The 16,491-nt window shown below is 38.1% G+C and overlaps 1 pseudogene; it reads left to right on the plus strand.

Moving 5' to 3' along the window:
* Window positions 1-13,641: 13,641 nt before the first annotated feature.
* Window positions 13,642-15,323, plus strand: LOC114696770 (annotated as a pseudogene).
* Window positions 15,324-16,491: the final 1,168 nt, after the last annotated feature.

Raw genomic sequence — 16,491 nt, forward strand, 5'->3', positions numbered from 1 at the left:
CTTACATTCATTTTCTACTTTCAATATTCCCCAAATGTCCTTCAAGTATAAGAATAAACACAACTGTCACAAAAGGATATTTTAAAGACTGATGATTCTGAGTTTAAAATTTACAGACATTCTTTATAAATTGGAGCCATATATGTATTGTGAGATATTTCACCTTGTGTTTATCTTTATTTGCTTTAATTTGTGAGTGTGTAGGTTTAACTACTGTATCGTAGTAGAAAAAAACTACATTTTCTTATTAAATTAGTAAACTTCAGGGGCTTAGAAAATTCTGTGTAAATGTAACCAACCATCTTATTAAAATAAAAAACACAGAACCAATGTAAAAGAGAAAGCCGAGAGGTCAGAGCTCAGAGCTAAAATCTTACCTCCTGCAGTGCTCCTAGCTTCCCAAAAGAGAGCTACTTCCTGTGTGTCTGTCTTTAAATAGCCTTTCTGTTCTGCCTTCTCATTGGTTGTAAACCCAAACACATGACTGCCTCGTCACTGCCTGTAAGTACATCCCTCCAGGTCTTAAACGCATATGTCTCCAATGCTGGCTGTATACCTGAACACACAGAGATCTACCTAGCTCTTCTACCAAGTGCTGGGATTAAAGGCATGTGCCACCACTGAAAACACCACCACCACACTCTTGTTATGGCTCTAATAGCTCTGACCCCCAGGGAACTTTATTTATTAACATACAATGAATATCACATTTCAGTACAAATAAAATACCACCATAATTCTGTGCACAGAAGATTCTGAGTATCATTTCTGTCAACAGGTAAAACCCTACTTGTGAATTTATAATATTTGTCCTTAGCTAAACTGATCTAAATATTTTAAATATTATATTATATTTTATATATTATATTATATATAATATTATAATGTAAAATATTATAAAAATTGTTCAACAGTGTAAACAAGTTTCTTAGAATTAACTAAGCTTTATCTCAAAAAGTATAAAAATGTATCTATAAGTAAACCTGGACTATATACCCGTAAATTGGACTTTGCATCTTAAAAATATATATTAAATCAAGATGTGATGATGATACAAGAAAAAGCTGCAATACTTAGAATAATACAAAGTGTAATTGCAATTAGTCAAAAGTTTTAAGCTTTCTTTCTTCTGAATTCCCGAGAAGCTTAATTATCACTAGAAATAGAATATACACTGTCAAATGATTTTTATAACTTCACTTAAGTGTAGCTAGAGTTTTCCTGCCTTGCCCACAGTCAGGACAAATCTTTGTCACACGCCAGTCACACAGCTGCTCAGACCCAAACAAGTAAACACAGAGACTTATTTTGTTTATAAACTGTATGGCTGTGGTAGGCTTCTTGCTAAGTGTTCTTATATTTTAAATTAATCCATTTCCATAAATCTATACTGTTGCTGGAGGGCTTCTCTCCAGGTTCCCCAAGCCCCGCAGTCCCACAATCCACGTATAAAATAATCACTCAGACGCTTATATCACTTATAAACTGTATGGCCGTGGCAGGCTTCTTGCTAACTGTTCTTTTATCTTAAATTAACCCATTTTTATTTATCTATACCTTGCCACGTGGATTTACATGAGTCTTTACATGCTGATTGTCCTGGCGGTGGCTGCAGTGTCTCTCCACCTCAGCCTTCTGCTTCCCAGAATTCTCCTCTCTCCTTGTCCCACCTACTTCCTGCCTGGCCACAGGCCAATCAGTGTTTTATTTATTGACCAGAGAAATTTGACATACAGACCATCTCACAGCACTTCCCCTTTTCTTTTTTTAAAAAGGAAGGTTTTAACTTTTACACATCTCCAAAGCCAGCTTGGTATATTTGGGAATTTGGGCTTAGCTTCTCTTACTACTTCCTGCTGGAGGGGGGCGCTGTATCTTATGGGGACACAAAAAAAATTTAAGGATCATGGAGTAGTCCATGAGGCTGTATCGTCTGAGTCAGTTGCCTTGAAACAATTCTGGATGTTGGATCATCTGGGCCATGGTGTCATCGGAGACCTTTCAGGGGGTCTTGGCTGTTCAAACCTGATGTATCTTAATCTGGAACAAATCCATAGCCTCTGGCTTTCTGTAGAAACAAAAGTAGAGCCTCTTTTCCAAAGCAACATATCCTTATATCCAAATTTTGAAGTCAACGTACCTTTAAAATATACATTTTGGCATAACTCAACAGCTTTTGCAATCAAATGGTTTTCTTTAATTATGAATATCAAAGAGAACATAATCCAGATTCTCTGTGTCGTAGCCATCTTTATGTGGCTTATGTTTTATATTACCTTGAGCCTATTGCTTTAAACTGCAGCCTTCTAAGACTGAAAAGGCACTGTGGCTGCTGGCTCCACCCACTTCAGCTTCCCAACATGGCGGTGGTTCGTTTTCTGCCAGCTCTGGGAGCCATCAACTCTCAGAAATAGTGGGTCTATGCTTCTTATCAAAGCAGCGTGTAGCCCAGAAACCTCTTTTTGTTTTGTACTAGCAAAGGCTAAATCCACCATGCAGCTTAATGTGCCACTTGCAGAGGCCTCATTCCCGCCATACTGCAGGTCGAGTGCACACACCAGGAACCCGCCATAGTAGCTAGTAGCTCAAACACGCATGCTGCTGCTAACTTGACAGAGACAACTAGGAACTGTTTTTAGCTCTGTTTTAGAATCTTTTTACTCAGGTTTTAGGTGGAAACTCTTGCCAACACGTTGGGCACCATTTGTAGCTAGAGTTTTCCTGCCTTGCCCACAGTCAGGACAAATCTTTGTCACCCGCCAGTCCCACAGCCACTCAGACCCAACCAAGTAAACACAGAGACTTATGTTGCTTACAAACTGTATGGCCATGGCAGGCTTCTTGCTAACTGTTCTTTTATCTTAAATTAACCCATTTTTATTAATCTATACTTTGCCACGTGGCTGGTGGCTTACCAGAGTCTTTACATTCTGATTGTCCTGGCAGCAGCTGGCAGTGACTCCTTCTGCCTTCCTGTTCTTTTATTTCTCTTCTCTGTTAGTCCCGCCTATACTTCCTGCCTAGCCACAGCCAATCAGGTTTTATTTATTGACAAATCAGAGCAACACATTTGCCATACAGACCATCCCCCAGCACAACCAAGTGCAGACCATCTCAGACACCTGCACTCATGCCCATGGTCTTAGTCATTCTCTATGTGGACCTGCTGGGTAAAGCCATGAGGAACCCAAGAACGGGCTTCCACAGGACATACAGAACATCCCACAGCACTTAAGTTTTGAAATTATAATATAGTTGTATCATTTTCTTATTTCTTTCCTCCATTCAAAACCTCCTATATACCACTTATTGCTCTCAAAGTCATGTCTTCTTTCTAATGAACTGTTTTTATATAATGTATGTGTCTATATAAACATATATATCCTGAAATACAACCTGCTCAGTCTTTATAATGGCACTCATGTGTGTGGTGCCAGGGCTGACTGTTTGGTGTTAGATAACAAATTGGTGTGGTCTTCTCTGAAGAAGATGATTCCTCACACTCTCAGCATTACTTATTTACCCAAGGGATAGTGAAGTCACGGATCTTGGAGAAGCTACAATCTCCCTTTTACTAAATCAGCATAGTCCTTAACTACCTTAAACCCATTGATTCACATTTTCCACACCCCTCAATATGGAAACTCCTCTTTGCAACAGAAGGAGATCATACAGAAAACTACAACCAATGAAAATGTAGAGTTGTGGAGCCCAGTCCTAGGGATTCATTTACAAAATTTTCATTATTAACTTACCTCATAGAGAATTAGGGAACATTGAAGATAAATGAGCAGAAACATTATAAGAGCCAGAGGATCCAAGAGTTTGATGTAAGATTTTATATCCTAGTAATGTCAGAGGTTAGACCCAAAAGGTTTCACCAAAATGACTGACTGTGTAAACATGAGATAAACAGTAACAACAGTCAGGATAAAGTGGACGGGGGCAAAGCCCATGAAGTGTTAACCCCAAAAGGCATTTGCGGTTCCTTATGCAACAAAGTGAAAAATAAAGAACAATTTAGCTTTCTCTTTATACAAAATCACTTTATACAAGTTTATTTTATGCAAATAATTCACTTAATACAAATCGGTGTATGAAAACATAAATATCTATAATGTTGTTTGACAACATGACTGTTTAACAAAATAGAGCTCATAACTGTCCAGGAATTTTGATAATATTTACAGTATGAGGTATAAATCCTCTCTTATGTGACAAAGATTAAATCCAATAGTAAAGGAGTTAATTATGCTTATTAACTTTCCAACCACTATTGCACCAATGTGCATGGTGGATTGGATTTATAGCAAAGAGAGAGAGAGAGAGAGAGAGAGAGAGAGAGAGAGAGAGAGAGAGAGAGAGAGAACAAAACAACAAAATGTTATTATCCACTCTTCTACGGCCAAGTATTTTTTAAATTTCTTCTGAGTCAATCATATCCTTAAACAAGTCTTCCTGCATCCATGTGCAAAGTTTTTTTTCAGATAATGAAAGAATTATTGTTGATGTGAATATATATGAATTGTATCTTTCATAATCAGAGGTTTATTATTTAACAAAATTTCTTCCTAACATTTTAAATTGTTAGAATTATATACAGTCTGTATACTAAGATAAGAAATGTTAAATTGTTGTGTTAAATTTTGTTTTTAATTTGAATATAATACTTGTTTTAAGACTGAGAGCAAGTACCTAACACTTCAGGAAAATTGTGTGTTACTGTGGAAGAAAGTGGGAATAGTATTAAAAAAAGACTCATTTGTGGCTATTATTTTGAATAGTGTATGTGTATTATAGACTAAATGATACAAATCAAGGAGAGCAGTAAATATCCTGTGAGTTATAGAGACTTAAATTTTATTGCATCTTGTTATGCCATGTCCACTTGATAACCCTGGGAGGCCTGATCTTTCATGAAGAGAAACAAAGGAGGGGAGGATCTGGGGAGGTGGGAGGGGTGTGTGGGGAACTCAGGGAGTAGAGAAAGAGGAGCCTACACTTGAGATGTTTGAGAAAAGAAGAAATAAAAAGAAATAAAAGATGAAATAAATAAATAGACTTACATTTCAAAATTCATTCAGATAACATTTTCTGTCAGGTCTCATCCATTTGTTGATATGTCTCTTTCTAGAGCCTATATACTTTAGGAAACTCTCAGATAAGACCTCTGCCTCTAGATATTACTTATCTTTACCTGAGTAATTGCAATATTCTCCCTACTTCTTCATTTCTAATTTTTCTTCTCTTCCTTTTCCACAAAAATGAACATTATAATGTATGCTATCATAGTGACACATGCATAATTTTGTGTCTATAAATTAATGTTAAATTCCATTTTTAGCAGTTATTATTCCTAGAAAGGTTATCATCACAAGTCTCTTGTGAGTTTATTAACACAACTAACTCTGTTACCTAAATTTTTGCTCAGAGGACTTTTCTTACTTGTAGGTTAAGAATAATTTTTCACTTGATTGACTAGTGGCACTTAGGATGTGCAACTAATGAAAGTTAGTTTCCATCCATGCTTCTGCACATGAATGATTGGAAGGGAAAACTTCAAATCTATTTCTGAATTGGTCATCCTTTCTGCCCCTGAAGGACTGTCACCTGATCATTAAGATGCCTGTTATCTTGCTAGAATATATTGCACTTGCCTCACGTTAAAACTTCCTTTTGTTAAAAAAAATTGAAAAATGCAAAAAATTAAAATATACTGAGAATGAAATACAAGCTCTGCAGACATTACATGTATGTGTATTTGTTTAAATCCAATTTGATATCTGAAGTGTATTAAAGTTTGAAATATAATCCCTGGTGCTACAGTATTAAAAGGTGAGATTTTCAAGATATGATTAGGCAACAAGAGTAAGACTTCCAGCTACAAAGGGCAAGATGAAGCCTGGCAGTGGTGGCGCACACCTTTAATCCCAGCACTCGGGAGGCAGAGTCAGGCGGATCTCTGTGAGTTCGAGGCCAGTCTGGTCTACAGAGCAAGATCCAGGAAAGGCACAAAGCTACACAGAGAAACCCTGTCTTAAAAAATAAAAAAATAAAAATAAAAAGGCAAGATGAAATCAGTCCCTTTGCCCCTAAAGCTTTCGCCAGTGAAGGGTCAGTAATAAGGCTCCATCCTGAAGATACTTGACCTGCACTGGGCTGGAACTCCATCAGTTCTTCAACCTTGAAATTCTGTTATGATGGTGGGAAATTAAAATCTTATGTTTATAAAAAATCCACTCTCTGGCTGTCTTAATTTTCTTTCTCATTGTTTTGACAAAATACCTGAAAACAATAATCTTAAGGAAGAAAAGTATTGTGGTGGTAATCTAATTGTACTGAAATGTGATTTTGATTGTATGTTAATAAATAAAGTTGCCCGGGGGTCAGAGCTATTAGAGCCATAGCAAGAGTGTGGCGGTGGTGGCACATGCCTTTAATCCCATAGATATCTGTGTGTTCAGGGATATAGCCAGCATTGGAGACATATGCCTTTAAGACCTAGGGGGCTGTACATTCAGACAGTGACGAGGCAGTCACGTGTTTGGGTTTACAACCAATGAGAAGGCAGAACAAAATACTTTAAATAGATGAACAGACAGGAAATAGAGCCCTCATTCGGGAAGCTGGGACACCCCAGGTGGAAGGGTGAGATTTTAGCTCTGAGCTCTGACCTCTCGGCTTTCTCTTTTGCATTGTTTCTGTGTTTCTTATTTAATAAGACGGTTGGTTACATCTATAAAGTATTATTTCAGCTTACAGTGAAAGACTTTGTCTTCCATCTACCATGGTGAGGATGCACTTTAGAGAGAGAAGAATGCCGGGGGATGTCTTTCTGTAAACTGTGAATATATGTTGTTCCCATTGGTTAATAAATAAGCTGCTTCGGCCTATGGCAAGTCCTCTTAGAGGCAGGTGGGAAATCCAAGGAAACGTGGCAATATATAGATTAATAGTTACAGGGTTGAGTTAAAATGTAAGAGCTACCTAGTAAGAGGCCTGCCATAGGCCATACAATTGATAATTGATATTAAGCCTCTGAGTAAATATTTTATAAGTGGCTAAATGACCACAGGGCTGGGTAGGACCAGAGAAATCTCCTGGCTACAGAGGAAGCTGTGAAAAAAAATTTCATCTACAGAAACAAAGCAGAGAGTGAACAGGATGAGACTCCAAGCTATGAACCCCCCAAGCCCTCTCTCAGGGACCTACTTCTTTCAATAAGGCTTGACCTCCTGAACATTCCACAATAGCAATCAATGCCACCATCTGGAGACAAGGGGCCAAATTCAAGAGTCCATGCAGGCATTTCACATTTAAACCACATGCTATAAGCATTGTTACCGCATCGGAGAGCAGAACCCTTGCTTTTGCATTGTCCTGTTTCTCTAAAGAAAATGGCAAATTTCAGAGTTCAGTGTCACATCCAGCATAGCTCCAGGAAATTACTTGATTGGGCCTGTGAGAGAACGAAGGAGTGATAGACAGACAACACAGAAAATCTAGGATCTGATGGTCTATGCCATCAAATGGTACTCTGAAATCTCAGCGTGTTTAGTTTATGAAGTTGAAAAGGGGGGAAGGGTTATTGCATACAGAGATCAAGGAGGCAAGGCTTATGGTGCACAGTGGGATCAAAGAGACAGGTTTTGTTAATCTGGGTTGGAGCTCTCTTTGAAGGGGAGCAATACTCCTGTAAAACTATGGGGAGAAGAACTCTGGTGGATTTTAGATGTGTGAGCAGAGACTTAAATGGCATTTTTCACGTTCATTCATTGTTATTTCACTACATAGTGTGCATGGCTCTCCTATCTCTATTTTAAGCTCGTTAGAAAACTTTCAAGAGGCATTCTTAAGGGTATTAACACAATTTAATTGAGGGTAAAGGTTTTATATCTCAGAATATTGCCATACTCTAGTTACAAACTTCAAGTGTTATTGTTTTGAAGGAATTCCCAGGTTAATAATCATAGAAAAGCTCAACACGATATTTTGAACAATTTCCATCAAGTTCATTTCGGCCCCTCCTAACTGCAAACAAGTTATCAGACAAATAAATGTGTAACTAGGACAAGGTAATTTAATAATAACTTTATAGTGATACGGAAAGAGCTAGTGTATGTTTATATATGTTACGTAAGTATAATTTTTTTAGTCCATTTAGTGTTACTTGTATGTCCAATATTTTTTTTTTGGGGGGTGAGGTTAGACCATTTATATTGGATAACTAATTAGAAGTCTCCTGCCTAGGCAGGACTAATTTTTCTTCTCTCAGTAGTCATTAATCACCCGTACTTCTGCATCTATGAAGGGTGGGGAGGCTTTACATTTCCCCCATTCTTCTCTGCCTCTCAACTGGTGTAGTCATTGTTCAGATCTTGTTTAGGCATTCATATTGTTTAGATTTCAAGGGTGTGGTTTCTATGTTACATCTAGAAGGCAAATACACAGCAGACTTCCAGATCCTCTGCAAGTTATTATCTTTCTGCTCAATCTCCTGCAATAGCCCCAGCATCTTTAGACATTGGAGATATCTTTGTCATCTGTGTCAATGGTTAGATGATAATAGTTACATGCACTCATGTTGTTGTCTTTTATCATGTCTTATTAGTCTACAGGCTTATTTCTGTACATGCACCAAATTTTTTTTTAGCACAGCACTATATTTTATTTTAATATCTGGAATTCTAATCCTCCTGAAAATAAAATATTGAAGAATAAACCTTACTAAGGATGTGAAAGATCTCTTTGGTGAAAACTAAATCTTGAGAAAAGATATTGAGGAAGCTAGTAGAAAATGGGAAGATTCCCCCACGATCTTGGATTGATAGAGCTAAGAATGTGAAAATCATCATTTTACTAAAGGCCACATACAGATTCAATGCAATCTCAATCAACATCCTCTAAAACGTCTTTTCAGAGATAGAAAAATTACTGCAAACATTAGTTTAATATAATGTGTGCTACTATGTGTTTTAACTTGCATATCTTTCCAAACTCAATTTCATTTTTTTTCAAAAACAAATTAATAATAGTAGAGACAAATAAAGTGTTATTATTTTCCATGGAGCAGTCTTTAAACTTCCTGTGTTTTGCCGGGCGGTGGTGGCGCACGCCTTTAATCCCAGCACTCGGGAGGCAGAGCCAGGTGGATCTCTGTGAGTTCGAGGCCAGCCTGGGCTACCAAGTGAGTTCCAGGAAAGGCGCAAAGCTACACAGAGAAACCCTGTCTCGGAAAAAAAAAAAAAAAAAAAAAAAAAAAAAACAAACTTCCTGTGTTTTAGTTTTATTTCACTATTTCCTTTAAAAAATCATCTTGATAAAAGTGGCAATGGTGATAAATATGTCCACAATAACCAGTGATATTTACCTAGTTCTAGGCAATATTGAAATTTATAAAATAGTAAGTCATTTTACCTCCCCATTCTTTTTGATAAGTCCCATTTTAAGTAGGTTAAGGTACTGAAGAAAACACGAAGAATCAGTTTCATTGAGTTTGCATTAATATATGTTATTAAATAAAACTCTGAAATCTACTTCATTGGGTCATTTTTTTATATCTTGACCCTATTAAATTCCTGTGTCTGACATGTTGTTTTATCTTATAAGCCAATTGAATGAAATGCATTTTATCATTGCATTATTATTGTAAACACAGTATTCAGACTCTGTAACACACATGCATGAAATGTTTATTATATTAGTTTGGATAAGTAGCTGTAAAATATCCAAAGGTCTTGGAGAGTTTGACCTTAACTGTAAATCTCAGAACAAGAAATGAGCAGACCTGGCATTAGAAATATTGGAATTCTCATGCATGTTCCCACCTTTGAGGCAGATCATGGGTTCAAGAGTGCCTGATGGCAGTGAAGTTCAAGGAGTTAATTGTGATTTTCTTCTAGATAAACAGATTATTCAAAATATAGAAGGTTTTAAGCTTAGAGAGGTGATTGACAGAGGAGCAAAGGAGACTTACCATCTGTCAAAACACAATGGGAGGTATACAGGCTAAAACCTGACATGAAGGGCATCTGCCAGGAGGCAAAATCACCTGCGTCAACTTGCCCCTTTTTTTAAACTTAAAGGCTTTCCAAGAGGAAGCCCGGGGAATGGTTCAGTTTAAGAGTTTATGGACTTTTAAGAGTAAGAAATTTAATTTAGATTTCCTCTTGTTTAATTAGAGGACTGAAGACGAATAAGCCTTAAACTCAATCATAGTATGAAGGAGTCACCTGGATGCCTTTAGGGGTGACAAACAAGATTACTCAGCTGAGAAAGGAATCAGTAGCTTCCTAATACCTTCTGGCAGAGTCTAGATAGACTCCTGAAATGAGGGATCACCTAGATTGCACAGTAAAAGTATCATCAGGTACACACTAGAGCTTACAGAGCAATTGTCCATCTAATTCATTTGAAGACTCTTCCAAGAGTACACCAGGCTTATCTCTGTAATGCTTTAAACTGGCACCTGGGGTATGGGAAACAATTATTTTTTTAAAGTTGGATTTGCATTAACTTAAATAGGAAGTAGACGTCATTGAAGATTAGCGTGTAAAAATATCGTCCTTTTTGCTACTATTCCTTTTAATGCATTTTTTCATATTTTATTAAACATGAGCCTGCAGTAAAACACCTTTTGATCATTACTTATGCTTTTGAATACCTCAGCTCAGCTCATCTTCCCCCTAAGATACCAGCCAGAGATTTTCCTCACATGATGACAAAGTGAAATTGACATTGAAGACAGAGAAGCTGTCTTATCTCATTTGCATGCAGTTTTCCTGTACTTAAAACCAAAAGAGAATGGTCGGGAATGAGAGGAGTTCCTAATTCTTTCAGTAGGACACAAAAATGTCTACTTTTGTGGAGTTTGTACTACAGTAGTGCAGTTTTTCTTTATATTTTTACAAGTTTACTTTGAATGGACTCTAGCGTGCATCTTAGCAAACTACCATAAACTATTTTTTCTTAGTACTGCTTTAATTGAACCCAATACTGTGAATTTAATAAGCAATCATTCTATCATTCAGCTACACTGTCAGCCATTAATTGACTACATTCTATTTTAAAAAGATCTATATATTTTTAAATTCCTGAGAGATTTACCTACATGTATGTAAGTGTGCTTTGTGTATGTGCCTACTGCACACAAAAGCCACAAGAAGGGCCTGAATCACTTGGACTGGAGTGACAGATAATTGTGAACTGCCATGTGGTTAGTGGGAACTGAAACCAGGTCTTCTTCCAGAGCAGCATGTGCTCTTCCTGCTGAGGCAGCTCTCTAGATCCAAGCACCTGCTTTTAAATGAATTATTTAATAATATGGAATTTACATTTGCATTTCTATAAACAAGGATAACAGAAGGATGGCTCAGTTGAGGTTTATATATATTTTTTATTTTAATACAAACCCAAATTAATGTGCAATTATCCATGAGGCAAATGTGGATTTCTTTTTATGCTAAACTACTAAAAAAGATTCACAGTATTTCAAAATGGATCTTTTGAATCAAAACCTAAAGTGTGAAGGTGTAATGATTTCAGATTTATGATATATGTACTTATTTTCTTTAATGTTATTTCCCTTCATACTGTACATAACAATAAACAGAGCCTTGAATTACAAAATTTCATTTATTACTTAGGTAGCCTGAACTTTTGGAAGGTTTATGTTTATGTACTAAACTGGAAAGTTCCATAGTACCGTTCAAAAGGTTAAATATTAAATTCAGTGCTCTGATTCAGCATATTAAAACCATAATGTGAAATCTCGGCAAAATGAAGAAAATTTTCTCAAACCAGTCAGAGGAGAGGTAGAGGGAAAAAGAAGGAGCAGGAAGGAGCAAGAGAAAAAGAGAGAGAAAGAGAGAGAGAGACAGAGAGAGTCGGGGGGGGGAGAGGGGGAGAGAGAGGGAGAGAGAGGGAGAGAGAGGAAAGGAGGGAGGGAGGGAGGGAGGAGAGGATGTTGTTAGCCAATTACATAAAGAAGAAAATTGCGAAGAAATTTGTCTATTAAATTAGATCCTAAAATATTATTAGCTTTGTGCTAAATGTGTAGGAAATTGCTAAATTTGCCTATAACAGCTGGCATTAAGTTCTTTTCTCAAGACAGCCTCTATGACAAAAGTCTATTGAAAATTATTTGGTGGTTAGTTTTTCTCTGTTGTATTTTAAAAACTGAGCAGGTTTCTCACTAAGGTTATTTAACATTGATAATGTATTTGAATTTAAGTTCATGGGGACAAAGAATGCAGGACAAAAAAGAAAACAGATGGTGTAAATGGTGCTTAGTGCAAATCTGCCTCATTTTAAAATGAAGAATTGTAGGAATATTCCAGATCAGTTGGTGAGCAGTTATTTTAAAATATGGATAATAATAAGAATTTTAAACATGCCTTTCTGTAATTCATAATTACCCTCACAATATAGACATTAAGTATAGAGACTTCCATTTTTTTAGTTTCATAAATCTTGGAAGCAAGGCAGTAAAAAGATCCCACCATAGAGTATAAATTTAGGATTATGGGCATCTGAGTTCAATCCTTCCCCCAGTTACATGATCTTGGCAATTTTCTTAACTTTAACCATTCTCTTTCCCCTCTGCATATAAAGAATAATTAAAACAATTCATATAAAGTGCTTAACCATTCTGGGGACATATTTAGCACTGAACAAGCATCATTTCACATTTAAAGTCTGATATTTTATGCTGGCTCAGTGTAGAATGAAATGCAACCATGGTGTATACCATAAAGAATAAGATGAGTCAACAGCTAGCAAAGAGGCATCTTTTATTCTTACTTCCTGTGCCTTTTATTCACATTGTTTAAAATGCAATCTCACGAAATCTAGCCTCAGCTAAACTTCAGCTCACTATGCAGCCAAGTTCAACAAACTGAACTCCCAGCATCCCTGCCTCCTATTGCACACACTGGTATCATAGGTGTATTGTACCCTTCCCTGATTAAGGAAATTCAGTCAAGAAATTAGGTAAATAGAATTCAATAATTTCTTAAAAAATCATCAATTATATTTCACCGTTTTATCTTTTCCAAGGCCAACAGAAAAATCTACCTTCAAGTTTTTTTGTTACTTTTTTATTATGAAAAATATATATTGCTGTTCATTAAAGTATAACTATAAGGTAAACATTTGATACAAATTAAGATTTTTCTTTTAAAAATAACATCATTACAAATAATTTTAAATGTATTTCTATCAATAATATTGAAGTAAAAATGAGATGTAACAGTCTCAGCTGGGTAGTGGTGGTGCACACCTTTAATCCCAGCCCTCAGGAAGCAGAGGCAGGTGGATCTCTGTAAGTTTTGAGGCCAGCCTGGTCTACAGAGTGAGTTCCAGGAAAGGCACAAAGCTACACAGAGAAACCTTGTCTCGAAAAAAAAAAAAAAAAAAGACTTAACAGTCTCTTTTTCTTGGTTCTATTTAAATTAAAAACATATTAAGAGATGAAAGTGGTAAATAAATAGTTTAAACATACGGGTTAGTGATAAAAATTATTTTATAGTTTTGGTGCTACTCAAAAACTAATGGTGTCAGCTCTTATGTGCCACTTAACTTCCATTCCAATGAGTAGTTGCCCAAGGGTCTGTTCAAGGTAAGCCTTTAGGATGCCGGTGGTCCCTGCCCAAAGAGGGAAGATGGCGCTTGATGGGCCAGAGCAGATGGAACTGGAAGAGGGGAAGGCAGGCAGTGGACTCTGCCAGTATCATCTGTCCAAGATGGAAAAACTCCAGTTGATTGTAAATGATAAGAGTCAGAATCTCCAGAGACTCCAGGCACAGAGGAATGAGCTAAACACAAAAACTCGCCTGTTGAGGGAGGAGATGTAGCTGCTGCAGGAACAGTGCTCCTATGTTTGAGAAGTAGTTCGGGCCATGGATAAGAAAAGTGTTGGTCAAGGTCCATCCTGTGTAGGGAGCCGCTATTCAAAGATGGCACTGGCTTCCTGGTAGCCTAGCTGTAAACAACTCCATATTTGGCTCTGATGCACGAGTATGGTAATTGGCCTTATGTCCTCAGCCTATCCCGTGGCTCCCCGTGCTTGCATTCTGGCGGGACCCAATCACAGTACGGCACGTTTGCCTGATTCCTTATATAAGCAGCTGCAGTTTAGTCCTCGGGGCCCCTCACCTCCCGCTCTCCCTTAATCAAGAGGCGTTCCAATAAAGTGTGATCTGAGAAGAATCCTCGCGTGGTGGTCGTTCTTCCTCGCTGGCCGAGGAGCGCGCCGCAACTGGTGCCGAAACCCGGGAAGGAAACTTCGGACACCAGGTGAGGGGTCGAAGAGGATTCAGAACTCAACACACAGAGCGGCGACTTCGGTAAGTTCTCCAGGAACGGTGACGTTGGTAGTAAGTTCGCCAGGAACCGCTATGACGTCGGTAAATTATGCTGATTACTGGGATTAATCCACAGCCCTTCTCTCAGACAATCCTGAAGGCAAATTCATCCTTGATGTGGACAAGAACATTGGCATCAGTGATGAAACACCCACTTGCCGGGTTGCTCTAAGGAATGACAACTCCGCTCTGCATAAGTTCCTACCTAATAAGATGGACCCTCTGGTGTCACTCACGATGGTGGAAAAGGTGCCGGACTCAACTCATGAGATGATTGGTGGTCTGGACAAGCACATCAAAGAGATCAAAGAATTTGAAGCACTGGGTATTGCACAACCAATGGGAGTGTTCCTGTATGGACTGTACCTCTATTCATGGCTCTGAACTGGTACAGAAATTTATTGGGGAAAGAGCAAGGATGGTGAGGGAGCTGTTTGTCATGGCATGAGAACATGCTCCATCTATCATCTTCATGGATGAGATTGACACTCTATCGGCTCCTCCCAGCTGGAGGGAGGCTCTGGCGGTGGCAGTGAAGTGCAATGCACAGTGCTGGAACTGCTCAACCAGCTGGATGGCTTTGAGGCCACCAAGAATATCAACATGAATATCAAGGTCAACATGACTACTAACAGGATTGATATCCTGGACTCTGCCCTGCATCATCTTGGGAGGATGGATAGAAAAATTGAATTCCCACCTCCTAAAGAGGAGGCCTGGCTGGACATTTTGAACATCCACTCTTGGAAAATGAACTTGACCAGGGGGATCATCCTGAGAAAAATTGCTGAATTGATTCTAGGAGCTTCAGGAGCTGAAGTGAAGGGTGTGTGCACAGAAGCCGGCGTGTATGCTCTGCGGGGACGGCGTGTCCATGTTACTCAGGAGGACTTTGAGATGGCAGTAGCTAAGGTCATGCAAAAGGACAGTTAGAAAAATATGTCCATCAAGAAGCTATGAAAATGAGGGTTCATCCTGTGTGGATCCCTCCAATAAAGGTCTATGTGGTAAACTCAAAAAAAAAAAAAAAAGGTAAGCCTTTAAATTCACATATTGTGAACCAGGTGGTAGTTGCACACGCCTTTAATCCCAGCACTTGGGAGGCAGAGTGTCAGGTGGATCTATGTGAGTTCAAGGCCAGCTTGGGCTTCAGAGTGAGTTCCAGGACAGGCACCAAAACTACACAGAGAAACCTGTCTCAGGAAAAAAAAAAATCACATATTGCTTTGGGTGACATGGTGCTTTGTGCAATAATTACACTTCTTTAGAGACTCAGATGACTGACTGACTGATAAGGAAGATGTAAGAGGTCCGAACACCTACGTGTGATGGAGAATATCTTTGAAGGAACATTTTAGGCAGTACTTTTGGTATGCCACCATGACAGCTCCCCTCCCTGCATCCACTCCACTGCCCATGCCTTCATTTCTATTCCATTAATTCTGAGTGTCCCTAAACAAGTACTACCCACACTCGAGCTTATTTTCCTTACTTTTTCTTTACTTCCTGGAAAAGCCAATTGTGAAAATAATAATAAAGGTGTTTTATACATAATCTACTCTGCTGTGGAATGTCTTTCTCTATACTGTGAATATGTGCTGCTCTGATTGGTTGATAAAATACTGAGTGGGCAGGGGCCAGACAGGAAGTATAGGTAGGGCAACCTCAAAACCCAGATTTACCAATTTTGGGTATATATCCAAAAGATGTTCAATCATACCACAAGGACATTTTCTCAACTATGTTCATAACAGATTAGTTTATATTAGCCAGAACCCAGAACAACGTAGATGTCCCTCAAATGAAGAATGGATAAAGAAAATGTGGTACATTTACACAATGGAGAATTACGGAGTATTACTCAGCTGTTAAAAAAAACAATGAAAAAACATCATTAAATTTGAAGATGGATGTATGGAACTAGAAAAGATCATTCTGAGTGAAGTGACCCAGACCCAGAAAGACAAACATGGTATGTGTTCACTTATAAGTGGATATTATTTCCAAAGTAAAGGGGAATCATGCTGGAATCCACAGACCCAGAGAATTTAGGTAACAGTGAGAACTCAAGCAGGGATGCTTGGATGTAGCTGGAAATGGAGATATAAGATATGTCATGTGTGGACTG

This window comes from Peromyscus leucopus, chromosome 15 (genome assembly GCF_004664715.2).
Source record: "Peromyscus leucopus breed LL Stock chromosome 15, UCI_PerLeu_2.1, whole genome shotgun sequence".
In the NCBI taxonomy this organism is placed as follows: Eukaryota; Metazoa; Chordata; class Mammalia; order Rodentia; family Cricetidae; genus Peromyscus; species Peromyscus leucopus.